This window comes from Ovis canadensis, chromosome X, assembly GCF_042477335.2.
Source record: "Ovis canadensis isolate MfBH-ARS-UI-01 breed Bighorn chromosome X, ARS-UI_OviCan_v2, whole genome shotgun sequence".
In the NCBI taxonomy this organism is placed as follows: domain Eukaryota; kingdom Metazoa; phylum Chordata; class Mammalia; order Artiodactyla; family Bovidae; genus Ovis; species Ovis canadensis.
Window position 1 is genome coordinate 68,685,323 of NC_091727.1, and position 20,272 is coordinate 68,705,594.

General features: G+C 38.7%; 1 pseudogene; it reads left to right on the forward strand.

Annotated features, from left to right (window-relative positions):
- The first annotated feature begins 1,631 nt into the window (after window positions 1-1,631).
- Window positions 1,632-19,423, forward strand: LOC138930741 (importin subunit alpha-1 pseudogene; annotated as a pseudogene).
- Window positions 19,424-20,272: the final 849 nt, after the last annotated feature.

Genomic DNA, 20,272 nt, shown 5'->3' on the forward strand with positions numbered 1-20,272 from the left:
AGCCTGGTGGGGTACAGTCCATGGAGTTGTAAAGTTGGACATGACTTAGCGACTAAACCACCAACATATCATAGGCCTCTCATATTCTAAAATTCTATCATCTCTGCACCTTCCAAACTTGCTTCTCTTCTTTATTCCCTACTTTAAATAATCATGGTTCAAATAGTTTTACAGATGAAATTCCTTGGCTCCTTCCTTTCCCTCACCAGCAACACTAAATTAATTTGCCTATTTCATCCATTCCACTTTTAGAGTATCTTTTTGATCTAGTTTACTTCTTCTCTCTCCTCTGCAATTGTCCTATCCCAGACCATCATCATCTCTCACTTGACCTATATTAATAGCTTCTCCCTGCTTCTAGTATTGTTACCCCTTTACTGTAAGCTCCACATTTATGTCAGAATTATTCCTTTGGAACAGAGTTTGACTCACATAATTTTTCTCAAATATTTGCCTAACTTTAAAAAATCTAAGCACTTAACATGGCTTTTCAAGTATTTCAAGATCTGGCCCTGACAGTCAACTTGTATAGTAAATCTCTCCACTCATCCTAAACTCCTGTAGCTCCTTTTTGGAACACTTCCTGGTCTTTGTCCCCTGCCCTTGCACTTGTTTTCTAGTCGCTAAAATCCTAAATTTCAGAGCCTAACTCAAATATCACCCTTTTCATGAAGTCAATGTTATGTGCCTCACTGGAAAGCAGCTATTTTTCCCTTTTTATTCTCACTGAACACTACCTGAGCTTCTTTTATAGCACCTATTTCAAACTTCCTTGCATCATAATGATTTGTGTCATGACAGTGAACTTTACTAGACTGCAAGTTGCTTGAAGACAGAAATAGTATTGCACTGATTGCTTATCCCTGAAGATATCACAGTGCCTAGAACATTGAAGATACTGTTTTGAATTGAATTAAACTGAATCTGTGACCTGAGACTGATGAAGATTTGTCCCTCCTTGCCTCTTCTCGCAACAACTACAGGACTCAGGATACAGTTTGGTTATACAGAAACTTGTATATCAGAGAGCTGTTCTTAACCAGAATGTATTCTGTTTTCCTCTGACCTGGAAACAAGTTAAATAGCCATGTCCTAGGCCCAAATCTCTAACTGTTCCTTCTTTCCACTAATAAGCCTAGCCTTAGCACACAAAGGCCAGCAGAAACAATCTTGTCAGAGTAGTGAGAAATACATGATTCATTTATCAACTAGCTGGAGTTTGGGAAGGAATTGAGAGATCCATCTGCTGAAATCTCACCATTCATCAGCAGTACGTTGTCCTGGGCAGCCAGCCTGCTGTTAGCTACTTACTAATTTTAACTCATTTTCCTTTTCTCTGAAAGGTTCTTGGGTTAATTTATTGACTATATAAAAAGAATCAGAAAAACCACCACAAATTGTGGGATTAACATTGACTTGTGTCAGAAAACCTGGATCTTAATCATGATTCTGCTACTAACTTGCTATCAAATATTGGGTAACTGACTTCCTTTCTCTGAGTTTCTCTAATCTGCAATCATTAAAAAGTCTTTTTCTTTTTAACCTGTAATCTAATTTTCAACCTTTTAAAATGTGTAAAACAGTTTTAAGTAAAGATAGCAACTCCATAAAAGGAGAGGATAAAGAATGAGATGACTTACACCAGCCAGAACTGCCATCATCAAAAAAATCCACAAACAGTAAATGCTGGAGAGGGTGTGGAGGGACAGGAATCCTCCTACACTGTTGGAGAAATGTAAGTTGATCTAATCACTATGGAGAACAGTATGGAGGTTCCTTAAAAAACTAAAAATACAGCTAACATACAACCCTACAATCCCACTTAAATCCAGAGAAAAACATGATCTGAAAGTATACATGCACCCCAATATTCACTGTAGCACTGTTTAAAATAGCCAAGATATGGAAGCAACCTAAATGTCCATCGACAGAGGAGTGGATAAACAAGATTGTAATATTCCAGTATATATGTATATATACTGGAATATTACACAGCCATTAATAATGAAATAACACTGTTTGCAGCAACATGGATGGACCTAGGGATTGTCATACTGCATGAACTAAGTCAGACAGAGGAGAAATATCATAAGCTATTCCTTATATGTGGAATCTAAAAAGGAATAAATACAAATAAACTTACAAATCAGAAGGAGACTCACAGACTAAGAGAATGAACTTATGGTTGCTGGGGGAAGGGATAGCTAGGGACTTTGGGAAGGTAAGGTACACACTGCTATGTTTAAAATGGATAACCCTATAAAGACCTACTGTATAGCACATGGAACTCTGGTCGATGTGTGGCAGCTTGGATGAAAGGGGGTTTGGGGGAGTATGGATACATGTATATGTATGGCTGAATCCCTTCTCTGTTCACCTGAAACTATCGTAACATTGTTAATCAGCTACAAACCAATATAAAATAAAATTAAAAAAAAATAATGGGATGACAAGAAGTATTTTGTCTTCATAAAGCAGTACAAAATCGATCCATTATCAAAGATCATTTAATTGAGGTATGATACAACATTAATTTGGCTTCATATGTACAACATAAGGAGAAGGCAATGGCAACCCACTCCAGTACTCTTGCCTGGAAAATCCCATGGACGGAGAAGCCTGGTAGGCTTCAGTCCATGGGGTCGCTAAGAGTTGGACATGACTGAGGGACTTCACTTTCACTTTTCACTTTCATGCATTGGAGAAGGAAATGGCAACCCACTCCAGTGTTCTTGCCTGGAGAATCCCAGGGATGGGGGACCCTGATGGGCTGCCATCTATGTGGTAGCACAGAGTCAGACACGACTGAAGTGACTTAGCAGCAGCAGCAGCAGTACAACACAATGATTCAGTATTTGTATATGTTGTGAAATAATCAACTCAGTAAGTCTAGTTAACATCTGTCACCATACATAGTAACATAATTCTTTGCTTGAGATGAAAACTTTTAAGATTTACTCTCAACAACTTTCAAATATGCAACAGTATTATTTACCATAGCTACCATGATGTCCATAATGTCCCATGATAACTGGAAGTTTGTACCTTTTGACTGCTTTCACCCATTTTGCCCACCTCCACACCCTGACTCTGGCAACTACAAATCTGTTCTCTGTATCTATGAGCTTGTTTGATCTTTTTAAGATTCCATGTTTAAGTAAGATGCTACTGCTAAGTCGCTTCAGTCATGTCCGACTCTGTGCGATCCCATAGACAGCAGCCCACTAGGTTCCCCCGTCCCTGGAATTCTCCAGGCAAGAACACTTGAGTGGGTTGCCATTTCCTTCTCCAATGTATGAAAGTGAAAAGCGAAAGTGAAGTCGCTTAGTCATGCCGACTCTTAGCGACCCCATGGACTGCAGCCTACCAGGCTCCTCCATCCATGGGACTTTCCAGGCAAGAGTACTGGAGTGGGGTGCCATTGCCTTCTCCGTTAAGTAACATAGTTCTTAAGTATTTGTCTTTCCCTGTCTGATTTACTACACTTAGCATAATGCTCTTAAGTTCCATCCATGTTGTCATGAATGGCAAGATTTCATTCTTTTTATGGCTAAATAACCTTCCACTGTATGCTTGTAGTCTGTTTATGACTGAATAACATTACATTATGTGAGATGTATTTTCTTTTTTTAAAAAATTAATTCATTTATTTTAGGCTAAGTACTTTACAATATTATGGTTGTTTTCCCCATACATTGACACGAATCAGCCACGGGTGTACATGTGTCCCCCCCATCCTGAACCCCCCTCCCACCTCCCTCTCCACCCTATTGCTCTGGGCTGTCCCAGAGCACCGGCTTTGAGTGTCCTTTTTCATGCATCAAACTTGCACTGGTCATCTATTTTACATATGGTAATATACATGTTTCAGTGCAAATAAAAACCACAATGAAGTACCATCTCACGCTGGTCAGAATGGCTGCCATCAAAAAGTCTGCAAGCAATAAATGCTGGAGATGTATTTCCTTTATCCATTCATCTGCTGATGAACACTTAGGTTTTTTTTCCTATATTTTGGTTATTATAAATAATTCTGCAATGAACCGAGGGGTGCATATATCCATTTTGAGTTGGTGTTTTCATTTCCTTTGGATAAATACCTAGAAGTAGAATTACTGGATTATATGGTACTTTTATTTTTAATTTTTTGAGGAATCTCCATAGTGGCTAAACCAGTTTACATTTTCATCAACAGGCACAAGAGTTCCCTTTTCTCCACATCCTTGCTAACACTTGTTATTTTTTGTATTTTTCATAATAGTCATTCTCAAATGTGTGAAGTGATATTATTGTTGGTTTTGTTTGCATTTCCCTGATTATTAGTGATATTGAGCATCTTTTTATGTACCCCTTGGCCATTTGTATGTCTTCTGTAGAAAATGTCTATTCAGAGCTTCTGTCCATTGTTTAATCAGATTGTTTGTGGGGTTTTGTTATTAAGGTATATAAATTATTTTTCAGATATATCATTTGCAATATCTCCCATTCAGTAGACTGGCTTTTCATTTTGTTGGTGGTTTCCTTTGATGTGCAGAAGCTTTTTAGTTTGATGTAGTCCCATTTGTTTACTTTGCTTTTGTTGCTTTGTCTGAGGACACAGATAAAGAAAACAAAACAAAACAAAAACAAAACTATTGCTGAAGTTTTTGTCACTGAAGTTTTTGGTGACAAATCCAAAAACTCATCACCAAGACCTATGTCAAGGACCTTACTACCTCTGTTTTCTTCTAGGAGTTTATGGTTTCAGGTCTCACATTCAAGTCTTTAATCTATTTTGAGTTAACTTTTGTGTATGTGTAAAATAATGGTCCAGTTTCATTATTTTGCATGTGGTTGTCCAGTTTTTGCAACATCATTTATTTAAGAGACTGTCCCTCCTCCATTGTATATTATTGGCTCCTATGTTGTAAATTAATTGACCATATATGCCTGGGTTTATTTCTGGGCTACCTAATCTATTCAACTGATCTGTGTGTCAATTTGAAATTTCAAAGTATCAGTTTGAAATAGAGCAGAATAGTTGCCCAGAAAAAAACCCATCACAGAACATGATGCTGCTAGCTTTTGGTTTTTCCTCAAGATTCCTTTGGCTATTCAGGGAAAGACCATTTAATTTTTAAAGATCAACAACACCAAAAGCATAAATTAAAGTGCAAGAAAAAACTTTTGATAAATATGATTTAATTAAAGATTTTAAATTTATTTTCTCCCACAGTAGTTAAGCATGCCTTTTAAATGAATTAGAGCTGAGGAAAATTAGCATGTGCATCATTCAGGATTAGAGGAGCCAACATGCAAAATCTCTAAAAAGATGAAGTTTGACCAGGTCATGTGTAAAATCCTTTCATGCTTTGACATTGTGTAGGATATGACAATGGTAATGCACCCATCAAAGTAGTAGATGCTCAACAAACTCTTATACACATTAGGTAAAATTTATTAAGTGTTTGAGTTTGTGGCATAGGCTGTAAATGCTGAAGAAATTCAGATAGAAGGTTTGCAGAAACAGAAAGTAAAGGGTTGGAATACTAAGAATATAATTTCTGTGTTCAACTTTGAGTTTTGGGATAAATTTTTGAGATGGTTCCCAAAGCCCTTAAAGAAGGGTCATTAATTGTATTACTTATTTTTGTGATTTTTTTATTCTTGATATTTTTATACTTGATTGGTAAGAGAGATAAGGGAAAGGGAAAGGAAGAAATATAACTTACATTTATGAAGAGCCTTCCATATGGTAAGAAGCACATATATACTATCATATTTAACCTTCACAACAATCACCAGAAGTGTGTAAGTCAGTATTATTATTCCTATTTTTAACATATTAAAAAAAAAAGCCACAGAGAGGTCTGGTAAATTCCCAGAGTTCATTTTCGTAGTATAAAAACAGATCCAGAAATAAAACCTAGATCTTATTAACTCCAAAACCCTTACTCCTTCCACTACTATGCCACTTCGAGTTAGCATGCTTTCTGAAGACAGTCTTCTCACATTATTTCAATGTGAATAACAAGAAGAATTCTCAGATAAGATTTTAGAGTTTAGGGACTCATTCACATAGAACTTTTGTTCAATAAGCTGTATTCAAAACCTTTGGTACCTTCAGTGTACTACCTGAACCTCATCTTGAGCTCTGAAGATCCTTTTATACAGAACAGATTCATTCTCCAAGTTCTCCCAATATTATTTATACATCACAAAAGAAAAATTAAAATGGAGAATTCCCTGGTGGTCTGGTGGTTAGGACTCCATGCTTCCACTGCAGGGGCCCAGGTTTGATTCCTGGCTGGGGAACTAAAATCCCACAAGCCATGCAGTGCAGTCAAAAAAAAAAAAAACAGAGAGAGAGAGAGAATTCAAATGGCTCTCAAACCTAGAGGGAACATAAAATCACTCATAATTTGATAAAATCAAATTAAAACCACACTGAGATACTATTTCTCAACTCTCAGACTGACAAAAATTTTAAGGTATGACAACAGATTCTGTTTCTTAGGTTGTAGGAAAATAAGTACTCTGATATATCACTGATGGGAATTCCAATTGGTACAACTTTTCTGGAATGAAATCTGACAATATCTTAGAAAACCATACACGACTTTTAATTTGACTGATCAACCTTACTCCTAAGAATGTAATCTGAAGATAAACTTCCAACAACATAAAAATATGTATGTGCCAGGTTGTTTATTCCAACATCCTTTTGCAATGGCAAAATACTGGGAAACAACCTAAATATTCACACATAGGAGAGTGGTCAAATAAACTGTGGTATACCTAAACAATGAAGAACTGCATTAGTTATACATTTCAGTGAAATAAATAACCACAATTTTTGTGGCTTTAAAACCACATGTTTATTGCTTCAAGTTTTCTCTGAGCCAGCAATCTTGGCATGTTTTAGCTGAGTCTTCTGCTTTAGAGATTCTCATAAGATGCAATCAAGGTGTTGGCCAGGACTGGGACTTATTTGAAGCTAAACTGGGGAAAGATCCACCTCTAAGCTTATATGATTGTTGGAAGGACTCAGACCCTTCTGGATTCAGCTTTTCGCTAATTGTCAACTGGAATTTGTCCTTAGCAACTATAGGGTTACCATAGATTTTTGCTATGTGGGCCTCTCCATACAGTGGCTTCCTTCATTAAAGCCAACAAGGTAGAGACTCAATGTAGTCTTCTGAAAGATAGTCATTACAATCTTATTCAACATAATCATAGATGTAACATCCTATCACTTTTGCCATATTCCATTGGTTAGAGGCAAGTCATAAATAATGTCCACATTCGAGAGAAGGGAATTATGCAAGGGCATGAGCATTAGGAGACAGAGATCATGGAGTACCTTCGGAGTCTATCTTGTTAGAAGTACTATGTAGTTGTAAAAAAAAGTATGAGAGCACTTCTTGTTCAAGATGGCAGAGTAGAAGGACGTGCACACATCTCTTGTGAGAGCACCAAAATTACAACTAGCTATTGAACAACCATCAACAGAAGGATTCTGGAACCTACCGAAAATAGATATCCCACATCCAAAGACAAAGATTAAGCTGCAGTGAGACAGTAAGAGGCATGCAAACACAATAAAATCTAATCCTATACCACCCAGGTGGGTGACCCACAAACTGGAGAACAAGAATACCAAAGAAGATCTCCCACTGTTGTGAAAATCCTGAGCCTCACATCAGGCTTCTCAGCTTTGAGATCTGGCAAAGAGACTGGGACTCACCAGCGAATCTGACGTTGAAGGCCAATAGGATTTGATTACAGGATTTTTACAGGACTGGGGGAAAACAGAGACTCCATTCTTGGAGGACACAAAAAACTCTTGTGCACACCAAGGCCCAGGAGAAAGGAGCAGTGACCTCATGGAAGACTGAACCAGATCTACCTGCTAGTGTTGGAGAATCTCCTGTGGAGGTGTGAGTAATCAGTGACTCACTGCAGGGACCATTGGCACTAACAATAAGCAGTTCTGGAAGGGGCCCCTTGGCATAAGTTCTCTTGGAGGTTGATGTTAACCCTATCTTAGAGTTCAAAGACCCCAGGGCTGGTTGGTCTCAGGTAAAACAACTAACAGGGAGGGAGTGCAACTCCCCCATCAGCAGATACTTGGATTAAAGTTTTATTGAGCATGGCCCTGCCCACCAGAGAAAGACCCAATTTTTCCCACTGCCTGTCCCTCCCATTAGGAAGCTTAGACAAGCCTCTTAGCCTCCTCCATCAGAGGGGAGACAGAAGCAGCAAAAAGAACAACAACTCGCAGTGGCTAGAATGAAAACCACATTACAGAACATTAATCAGAATGAAACAACAGAGGGTTATGTCCCAGATAAAGGGATAAGATAAAACTGTAGAAAAACAACTAAATGAAGTGGAGATAGGCAACCATCCAGGAAAAGAATTCAGAATAATGATTGTGAGGATTATCCAGGATTTCAGAAACAGAATGGAGAAGATGCAAGAAATGTCTACCAAAGACTAAGAAGTAAAGAACAAACAGAGATGAATAATACACTAGAAGGAATCAATAGCAGAATAACTGAGGCCAAAGAATGGAAGTGACCTGGAGGACAGAATGATGGAAATCACTGCTGCAGAACAGAATAGAGAAAAAGAAAAAGAAAAAAAATAACAGAAGACAGCCTCAGAAACTTCTGGGACAACATTAAACACACCAACATTTGCATTATAGGGATCCTAGAAGGAAAAGAAAGAGAAAGGACCTGAGAAAATACTTGAAGAGATAATAGCTGAAAACTTCCCAAACATGGGAAAAGAAATAATCAACCAAGTCCAGGAAGCACAGAGTCCCAGGCAGGATAAACCCAAGGAGGAACACACGGAGACACATAGTAATCAAAATGATGAAAATAAAAGACAAAGATAAAATATTTAAAGAAATAAGGAGAAAAGGACAAATAACATTCAAGGGAACTCCCATAAGGTTATCAGCTGATTTCTCAACAGAAACTCTACAAGAGAGAAGGGAATGACATGATATGGTTAAAGTGCTGAAACAGAAGAAACTACAACCAAGAATACTCTACCCAGCAAGACTCCCCTTCAGATTTGACAGAAAAATAAAATACTTTCCAGACAAGTAAATGTGGAGAGAATCTACCAAACTAGTTTAACGACAAACGCTAAAGGAATTTCTCTGGGCAGGAAACACAATAGAAGGAAAAGACCTACACAAAATAAACCCCAAACAATTAAGAATATGGTAATAGGATCATACATATCGGTAATTACCTTATATGTAAATGGGTGAAACGCACCAACCAAAAGACATAGACTGGCTGGCTGGATGGAAAGGTGCGTGTATGCGCTTCCACTTACCACATCACTCTACTTAACCCTCCAAACTGTATGTAATTATTTTATATTGTTAGGTTAATCATGTCTCCATTATGGCTTGCAACTGTTGTTCAGTGGCTAAATCATGTCTGACTCTTTTGCAGCCCAATGGACTGCAGCATGCCAGGCTCCTCTGTCCTTTACTGTCTCCCAGATTTTCCTGAAATTTACGTCATTGAGTCAGTGATGCTATACAAAAATCTCATTCTCTGCCACCCCCTTCTCCTTTTGCCTTCAATCTTTCCTAGTATCATGATCTTTTCCAATGAGTTGGCTCGTGACATCAGATGGCCAACATATCGAGCTTCAGCTTTAGCATCAGTCCTTCCAATGAATATTCAGGACTGATTTCCTTTAGGATGGACTGGTTGGATCTCCTTGTAGTCCAAGGGACTCTCAAGAGTCTTCTCCAACATCACAGTTCAAAAGCATCAATTCTTCAGCGCTTAGCTTTCTTTATAGTCCACTCTCACATCCATACACGACTACTGGAAAAACCATAGCCTTGACTAGAGAGTCCTTTATTGGCAAAGTAATGTCTCTGCTTTTAAATGTGCTGTCTAGATTCATCATAAGTTTTCTTCCAAGGAGTAAGCGTCTTCTAATTTCATGGCTGCAGGCACCATCTGCAGTCACCAGTGATTTTGGAGCCCCCCAAAATAAAGTCTGTCACTGTTTCCATTGTTTCTCCATCTATTTGCCATGCAGTGATGGGACCAGATGCCATGATCTTCGTTTTCTGAATGTTGAGTTTTAAGCCAACTTTTTCACTCTCCTCTTTCACTTTCATCAAGAGGCTTTTTAGTTCTTCACTTTCTGCCATAAGGGTGGTGTCATCTGCATATTTGAGGTTATTGATATTTCTCCCGGCAATCTTGATTCCAGCTTGTGCTTCATCCAGCCCAGCGTTTTGCTTTTTCAGTCTACTATATCCTTCTACTTCTCTGTAATCATTCTATTAATTATTGAGAGTTTGGTATTGAAACTCGAACTGAAAATCTTAATTTACCTACTTAAAAATATAATTGGAATATATAGTGGAACTATGGGGCTTACCAGGTGGAGCTAGTAGTAAAGAATTTATCTGCCAATGCAGGAGATACATGACATGTCTTCAATAGCTGGGTTGGGTAGATCCCCTAGAGTAGGAAATTGGCCCCAACTCCAGTATTCTTGCCTGGAAAATTCCATGGGCTGAAGAGCTTGGTGGGCTACAGTCACTGAGGTTACAAAGAGCTGGACATGACTGAGCACTACTACTATTATAGTGGAACTATATGTAACCTTGTTCTGTATTTTTCAAGTCTCCTGTAAATGTGTTATCATACTTTCATAATTTAAAAAATGAAAAAGAAAGAGAAAAAAAGAAAGTATGAGAAATTTATGAACTGATTTGGCATGATTTCCAATCTATGAACTGACTTGGCATGATTCAAGTGAATAAAGCAATGTATAAAAGAGTATCTATATTACCCTATGTGAAAAAAAGGAAATGGAAGAAAATCCATGTGTATTTGCTCATCTGTAAAAAAGAAATGCAGGGAGAATAAACCAGAAACTAAACAGAGTTATCAACATGGGGTGGTTGTGAAAAGGGGACAGAATGGGAAAGTTGGAATCAAATAGTAAGACTGAGGGAGGAGTGATTCTTATCTGAGTATGCCTTTTTGTATAGTAATGTTTCACATACCTAAAAAATAAGTAAGTTGAATAAAAACAATAAGTGTACATGACTATATTAAAATGCATTATAAAATCACAATATAACTGAAACAGGTGGGAAAGAAAAGAACTAACATAAGTATTATGGATTGAATTATGTCTCTCCAAAAAGCTATGTTGAAGGACTAACCCCCAGTATCTTAGAACATAACTTTATTTGGAAACAGTTTCTTTAAACAGATAATCAAATTAAAATGAGGTCATTCATTTGAACTCTAATGCAATATGACTGATGCCCTTATAAAAAGGGGAAATTTGGACATAGAGACAAATACACACAGAAGGAAGACAATATGAAGAGATAAAGACAAAGGAAGAGTACTATGTGAAGATAAAGGCAGAGATTGGAGTAATGCATCTAAAAGTCAAAGATTGCTAGGAAAGTGTCAGAAGCTAGGAGAAAGCTATGGAAAAGATTATACTTCACAACTCTAAGAAGGAACCAGCTTTGTTGACACTGTTATTTTGGACCTCTAGACTGTAGAACTATAAAATAATACATTTCAATTTTAAGCCAGTTTTTGTACATTGTTACAGAAGCCCTAGGAAACTAATACAGCAAGTAACTTTGGAAATTAGACACTGTAAGACTAAATACAAAAAAAGTTATATGAAAATACTGTAATCTACTTTGCAACTTTGTTTCTTACAGAGAAGAAAGAGATAATTATAGTTAGAATTCTTACAGCTAGAAGGAGTTACAAACATAGATTCAGTTCAATTCAGTTCAGTTTAGTCACTCAGTCGTGTCCGACTCTTTGCAACCCCATGAGTCGCAGCATGCCAGGCCTCCCTGTCCATCACCAACTCCCGGAGTTGACTCAGATTCGCATCCATCGAGTCAGTGATGCCATCCAGCCATCTCATCCTCTGTCGTCCCCTTCTCCTCCTGCCCCCAATCCCTCCCAGCATCAGAGTCTTTTCCAATGAGTCAACTCTTCGCATGAGGTGGCCAGAGTACTGGAGTTTCAGCTTTAGCATCAGTCCTTCCAAAGAAATCCCAGGGCTGATCTCCCTCAGAATGGACTGGTTGGATCTCCTTGCAGTCCAAGGGACTCTCAAGAGTCTTCTCCAACACCACAGTTCAAAAGCATCAATTCTTTGGCACTCAGCCTTCTTCACAGTCCAACTCTCACATCCATACATGACTACTGGAAAAACCATTTATGACCAACCTAGATAGCATATTCAAAAGCAGAGACATTACTTTGCCGACAAACATAGATAGAGGGGAGGTAAGAATGAACAAAATATGAGGGACTGGAATCAGAGATGTCAGTATGAACTCATGCTTTTAAAGATAATAGACATATGCATAGAAATGAACGAAAATGAAAACTCAACAACCCAAAACCTGTGGGATACTGTAAAAGCAATGCTAAGGGGAAAGTTCATAGCAATACAGGCATACCTCAAGAAACAAGACAAAGGTCAAATAAATAACCTACTCTACACCTAAAGCAACTAGGAAAGGAAGAAATGGAGAACCCCAGTGTTAATAGAAGGAAAGAAATCTTAAAAATTAGGGAAGAAATAAATGCAAAAGGAAAAAAAGAGACCATAGCAAAAATCAACAAAGCCAAAAGCTGGTTCTTTGAAAGGATAAATAAAATTGACAAACCATTAGCCAGACTCATCAAGAAACAAAGGGAGAAAAATCAAATCAATAAAATTAGAAACGAAAATGGAGAGATCACAACAGACAACACAAATACAAAGGATCATAAGAGACTACTATCAGCAATTATATGCCAATAAAATGGACAACGTGGAAGAAATTGACAAATTCTTAGAAAAGCATAAGTTTCCAATACTGAACCAGGAAGAAATACAAAATCTTAACAGACCCATCACAAGAACAGAAATTTAAACTGTAATCAGAAATCTTCCAGCAGAAATTGACAAATTCTTAGAAAAGCATGTTTCTAATACTGAACCAGGAAGAAATACAAAATCTTAACAGACCCATCATAAGCACAGACATTTAAACTGTAATCAGAAATCTTCCAGCAAACAAAAGCCCAGGTCCAGATGGCTTCACAGCTGAATTCAAAAATTTCAAGAAGCGCTAACACCTATCCTACTCAAACTCTTCCAGAAAATGGCAGAGGTAGGTAAACTTCCAAACTCATTCTATGAGGCCACCATCACCCTAATACCAAAACCCAGGAGATGTCATCACTACCAAGAGACTGGGAATATCCCCAGTAAACTGTTGTTCAGTTGCTCAGTCGTGTCTGACTCTTTGCTAACCCGAAGACTAGCACGCCAGGGTTCCCTGTCCTTCACATCTCCCAGGGCTTGCTCGAACTCATGTCCACTAAGTCGGTGATGCCATCCAACCATCTCATCCTCTGTTGTCCCCTTCTCCTCCTGTGTTAATCTTTCCCATCATCAGGATCTTTTCAAATGAGTCCGTTCTTTGCATGAGGAGGGCCAAGTAATAGAGCTTCAGCTTCAGCATCAGTCCTTCCAGTGAATATTAAGGACTGATTTACTTCAGGATTGACTGGTTTGATCTTCTTGCAGTCCAAGGGACCCTCAAGAGTCTTCTCCAGCAGCACAGTTCAAAAGCATCAGTTCTTTGGCACTCAGCCTTATTCATGGTCCAACTCTCAAATCCATCCATGACTACTGGAAAAATCATAGCTTTGACTATACAGATCTTTGTAATCAAATTCATGTCTTTGCTTTTCAATATACTGTCTAGGTTCGTCATAGCTTTCCTTCCAAGGAGCAGGTGTCTTTTAATTTCATGGATGCAGTCACTGTCCACAGTGATTTTGGAGCCCAAGAAAATAAAGTATGCCACTGTTTCTATTGTTTCCCCATATATTTGCTATGAGGTGATGGGACTGGATGCCACGATCTTAGTTTTCTGAATGTTGAGCTTTAAGCCAACTTTTTCATTATTCTCTTTCACTTTCATCAAGAGGCTCTTGAGTTCCTCTTCATTTGCCTATCTATCATAAGGGTGGTGTCATCTGTATATCTGAGGTTACTGATATTTCTCCCAACAATCTTGCTTCCAGCTTGGGCTTCATTCAGCCTGGCATTTCACATAATGTACTCTGTATAGAAGTTATATAGGAAGGGTAACAATATACAGCCTTGATATACTCCTTTCCCAATTTTGGACCAGTTTATTTTTCCATGTCTGGTTCTAACTGTTGATTCTTGACCTGCATACAGATTTTTCAGGAGGCAGGTAAGGTGCTCTGGTACTTCCATCTCTTTAAGAATGTTCCACAGTTTGTTGTGATCCACTAGTCAAAGTTTTAGCATAGTCAATGAAGCAGAAATAGATGTTTTTCTGGAATTATCTTGCTTTTTCTATGATGCAACGGATGTTGGCAATTTGGTGTCTGATTCCTCTGCCTTTTCTAAATGCAGCATGAACATCTAGAAGTTCTCGGTTCATGACTGTTGAAGCTTAGCATGGAGAATTTGAGCATTACTTTCCTAGCGTGTGAGATGAGGGCAATTGTGAGGTAGTTTGAACATTCTTTGGTATTGCTTTTGTTAGAGATTGGAATGAAAACTGACCTTTTCCAGTCCTGTGGCTACTGCTGAGTTTCCCAAATTTGCTGGCATATTGAGTACTGCACTTTAGCAGCAGCATCTTTTAGGGTTTGAATTAGCTTAGCTGGAATTCCATCACCTCCACTAGCTTTGTTCCTAGTGATGCTTCCTGAGGCCTACTTGATTTCACCCTCCAAGATATCTAGCTCTAGGTGAATGATCATACCATCGTGGTTATCTGGGTAAATAAGATCTTTTTTGTATAGTTCTTCTGTGTATTCTTGCCACCTCTTCTTAATATCTTCTGCTTCTGTTAGGTCCATACCATTTATGTCCTTTACCGAGCCCATCTTTGCATTAAATGTTCCCTTATTATCTCTAATTTTCTTGAAGAGATCTCTAGTCTTTCCCATTCTGTTTTTTCCCTCAATTTCTTTGCATTGATTGCTAAGGAAGGCTTTCTTTCTCTCCTTGCTATTCTTTGGAACTCTGCATTCAGATGCTTATATCTTTCCTTTTCTACTTTGCCTTTCACTTCTCTTCTTTTCTCAGCTATTTGTAAGACCCTCAGACAACCATGTTGAACTTTTCCATTTGTTTTTTTGGGGGATGATCTTGATCACTTCCTCCTGTACAAGGGTAAAGTGGTTTTCCCTACTTTCTTCAATTTAAGTCTGAATTTGGCAATAAGCAGTTCATGATCTGAGCCACAGTCAGCTCCTGGTCTTGTTTTTGCTGACTGTGTAGAGCTTCTCCATCTTTGGCTGCAAAGAATATAATCAATCTGTTTTTGGTGTTGACCATCTAGTGATGTCCATGTGTAGAGTCTTGTGTTGTTGGAAGGGGGTGTTTTCTGTGACCCGCGCGTTCTCTTGGAAAAACTCTGTTAGCCTTTGCTCTGCTTCACTTTGTACTCCAAGGCCAAACTTTCCTGTTACTCCAGGTATCTCTTGACTTACTGCTTTTGCATTCCAGTCACCTATAATGAAAAGGACATCTTTTTTTTTGGTGTTAGTTCTAGAAGGTCTTGTAGAGCCTCATAGAACTGTTCAACTTCAGCTTTTTTCACATTAGTGATTGGGACATAGGCTTGGATTACTGTGATATTGCTTGGTTTGCCTTATATGTTACAGGTATGCAGTATAGGAAGCATCACTATGAACAAAGCTAGTGGAAGTGATGGAATTCCAGTTGAAATATTTCAAATCCTGAAAAATGACTCTGTGAAAGTGCTGCACTCAATATGCCAGCAAATTTGGGAAACTCAGCAGTGGCCACAGGACTGGAAAGATTCAGTTTTCATTCCAATCCCAAGAAAGGCAATGCCAAAGAATGCTCAAACTACCGCACAACTGCACTCATCTCACACGCTAGTAAAGTAATGCTCAAAATTCTCCAAGCCAGGCTTCAGCAATACATGAACTGTGAACTTTCAAATGTTCAAGCTGGATTTAGAAAAGGCAGAGGAACCAGAGATCAAATTGCCAACATCTGCTGGATCATCAAAAGAGCAAGAGAGTTCTAGATAAACATCTATTTCTGCTTTATTGACTATGCCAAAGACTTTGACTGTGTGGATCACAACAAATTGTGGAAAATTCTGAAAGAGATGGGAATACCAGACCACCTGATCTGCCTCTTGAGATATTTGTATGCAGGCCAGGAAGCAACAGTTAGAATTGGACATGGAACAACAGACTGGTTCCAAATAGGAAAAGGAGTACGTCAAGGCTGTATATTATCACCTTGCTTATTTAACTTCTATGCAGAGTACATCATGAAAAAGGCTGGGCTGGAAGTAGCACAAGCTGGAATCAAGATTTCTGCGAGAAATATCAATAACCTCAGATATGCAGATGACACCACCCTTACAGCAGAAAGTGAAGAGGACCTAAATAGTCTCTTGATGAAAGTGAAAGAGGAGAGTGAAAAAGTTGGCTTAAAGCTCAACATTCAGAAAACTAAGGTCATGGCATCTGGCCCCATGACTTCATGGGAAATAGATGGAGAAACAGTGGAAATAGTGTCCCACTTTATTTTGGGGGGCTCCAAAATCACTGCAGATGGCGACTGCAGCCATGAAAGTAAAAGATGCTTACTCCTTGGAAGGAAAGTTATGACCAACCTAGATAGTATATTGAAAAACAGAGACATTACTTTGCCAACAAAGGTCCGTCTACTCAAGGCTATGGTTTTTCCAGTAGTCATGTATGGATGTGAGAGTTGGACTGTGAAGAAAGCTGAGCGCCGAAGAATTGATGCTTTTGAACTGTGGTGTTGGAGAAGACTCTTGAGAGTCCCTTGGACTGCAAGGAGATCCAACCAGTCCATTCTAAAAGAGATTGATCCTGGGTGTTCTTTGGAAGGAATGATGCTAAAGCTGAAACTCCAGTACTTTGGCCACCTCATGCGAAGAGTTGACTCATTGGAAAAGACTCTGATGCTGGGAGGGATTGAGGTCAGGAGGAGAAGGGGACCACAGAGGATGAGATGACTTGATGACATACCTGATTCAATGGACGTGTTTGAGTGAACTCCAGGAGCTGGTGATGCACAAGGAGACCTGGCATGCTGCGATTCATCGGGTCGCAAGGAGTCAAACACGACTGAGTGACTGAACTGAACTGAACTGAACTGATATTCCCCGTGTTGCACAATATATCCTTGTATTTTTTTAATGAAAATATTTAAGTTTTTAATCCCATTTTGAGTTGACTTTTGTGTGTGGTGTAAGATAATGCTCCCATTTAATTCTGTTCCATGGGAATATCTAGACTTCCCGACACTTTAATTCTGTTCCATGTGAATATCTAGACTTCCCAACACTATCTGCTGAAGAGACAATCCTTTCTCCATTATATATCCTTGGCATCTTTCTCAATGAGTTGTTCTCCATGTAAGTTTGGGTTTATTTCTCCACTCTTCTGTTCCACTCATCTATATTTCTGTCTTTATGACAGTACCATACTTTTTTTTTTTTGTACCTTCATAATGAATTTTGAAATCAAGAAGAGTGATGCCTTCAGAGCTTTTTTCTTTCTAGCATTGGCTTGGCTATTTATGTTCCTTTTTGGCTCCATATGAATTGTAAAATTGTTTTTTCTATTTCTCTAAAAATGTCTTTGGGTGGTGGACTTTTAGAGGCAGCAGACCCTGCAGCTTGTGCGCCACCTCCAGTGGATGCTTGAGCCTGCTGTGTAGCTTTCTCCCTTTGTCTCATAATCATGTCCACAATGAGAATGCTAACTCACTGGCTCCCCGCCTCAACAGATTCAAGAACAAAGCAAAAGACAGTACAGAAATGAGGTGTCACCGAATAGAAGTTAATGTGGAGCTAAGGAAAGCTAAGAAGGATGACCAGATGCTGAAAAGGAGAAATGTCAGCTCCTTTCCTGATGATGCTACTTCTCCACTGCAGGAAAACTGCAACAACCAGGGCACTGTAAATTGGTCTGTTGATGATATTGTCAAAGGCATAAACAGCAACAATTTGAAAAGCCAGCTCCAAGCTACTCAAGCTGCTATGAAACTGCTTTCTGGGGGAAAAACAGCCCCCTATTGACAACATAATCTGGGCTGCTTTGATTCCAAAATTTGTGTCCTTCTTGGGAAGAACTGATTGTAGTCCCATTCAGTTCGAATCTGCTTGGGCCCTCACTAACATAGCTTCTGGGACATCAGATCAGACCAAGGCTGTGGTAGATGGAGGTGCTATCCCATCATTCATTTCTCTGTTGGCATCTCCCCATGCTCACATCAGTGAACAAGCTGTATGGGCTCTAAGAAACATTGCAGGTGATGGTTCAGTTTTCTGAGACTTGGTTATCAAGTATGGTGCAGTAGATCCGCTATTGGCACTTCTAGCTGTCCCTGATATATCATCTCTAGCATGTGGTTACTTACGTAATCTTACTTGGATGCTTTCAAATCTGTGTCGCAATAAGAATCCTGCACCCCCCTTAAAGGCTATTGAGCAGATTCTTCCTACTTTAGTTCATCTCTTGCATCACGATGATCCAGAAATATTAGCTGATACCTGCTAGGCTATTTCCTACCTTGCTGATGGTCCAAATGAGTGGATTGAAATGGTTGTGAAAACTGGCGTTGTACCCCAACTTGTGAAGCTTTTCTGGGCTACTGAATTGCCAACTGTGACTCCTGCGCTCAGAGCCATAGGAAATATTGTCACTGGGACAGATGAACAAACACAGGTTGTAATAGATGCAGGAGTATTTGCCGTGTTTCCAAGCCTGCTGACAAACTCCAAAACTAATATTCAGAAGGAAGCTACATGGACAATGTCAAACATCACAGCTGGCCGCCAGGACCAGATACAACAAGTTATGAATCATGGATTAGTCCCTTTCCTTGTTGGCCTTCTCTCAAAGGCAGACTTTAAAAAAATACTTTAAAAAAAGAAGCCGCATGGGCTGTGAACAACTATACAAGTGGTAGAACTGTCGAGCAGATCGTGTACCTTGTTCATTGTGGCATAATAGGACCATTGATGAACCTCCTAACTGCAAAAGATACCAAAATTGTTCTGGTTATTCTGGATGCCATTTCAAATATATTTTGGGCTGCTGAGAAACTAGGTGAAACTGAGAAACTTAGTATAATGATTGAAGAATGTGGAGGTTTGGACAAAATTGGAGCTCTACAAAACCATGAAAATGAGTCTGTGTACAAAGCTTCATTAAACTTGATCAAGAAGTATTTCTCTGTAGAGGAAGAGGAAGATCAAAATGTTGTGTCAGAAACTACCTCTGAAGGCTATACATTCCAAGTGCAGGATGGCTCTGCTGGGACGTTCAACTTTTAGATGTACATCTGAGGCTTAAAGTTGTTCGTTGTGTACTATGTTTGGTGTAAGTTTGTCTTACTGTTTCTCTACTAAGGACTCTTTTTAAATGTGGTTTGTTATTGTAGCACTTTTTACAACAAAACTATACTTGAACAGTTCCAAACTGTACATACTGTATGAAGCTTCTCCTCTCAATGGGTTTCTTATTTCTATGTGGAATTTCATATTTTGCAGTGTCCTGTAAATAAAAATTAAATTCCACCCTTTTCAAAAAATAAATAAATAAAATGTCTTTGGATTTTTGATATTGCATCAAGTCTGCAGATTTCTTTGGGGAGAAACATTTTAACAATATTAACTTGCAATCCATGAACACAATTCATCTTTCCATTTGCTTGAGTCCTGTTTAATCACTTTCAGCAATATTTTGTTGTTTTCAGTATATGAGTCTTTCACCTCTTTGGTTAAATTTATTTCTAAAAATTTTTTTCTTAGTGGTACTATGACACAAAATGATTATTTTCCTAATTTCCTTTTCAGATAGTTTTTCACTAATGTATATAAATACAAATGACTTTTGTTTGTTGATTTTGTACTCTGTGCTTGTGTGGATGCTCAGTTGGTTCAGTCATGTCTGACTCTTTGCGACCCTATGGACTACAGCCCACCAGGCTCCTCTATCCATTGGATTCTCCAGGCAAAAATACTGGAATGGGCTGCCACGCCCTCCTTAAGGGCATCTTCCTTACCCAGGGATTGAACCCACATCTCCTACATTGCAGGCAGATTCTTTACCAAAGAATCACTGGGGAAGCCCCTTTGCATCCTATAACTTTAGTTAATTCATTTTTAGTTCTAATAGTTTTT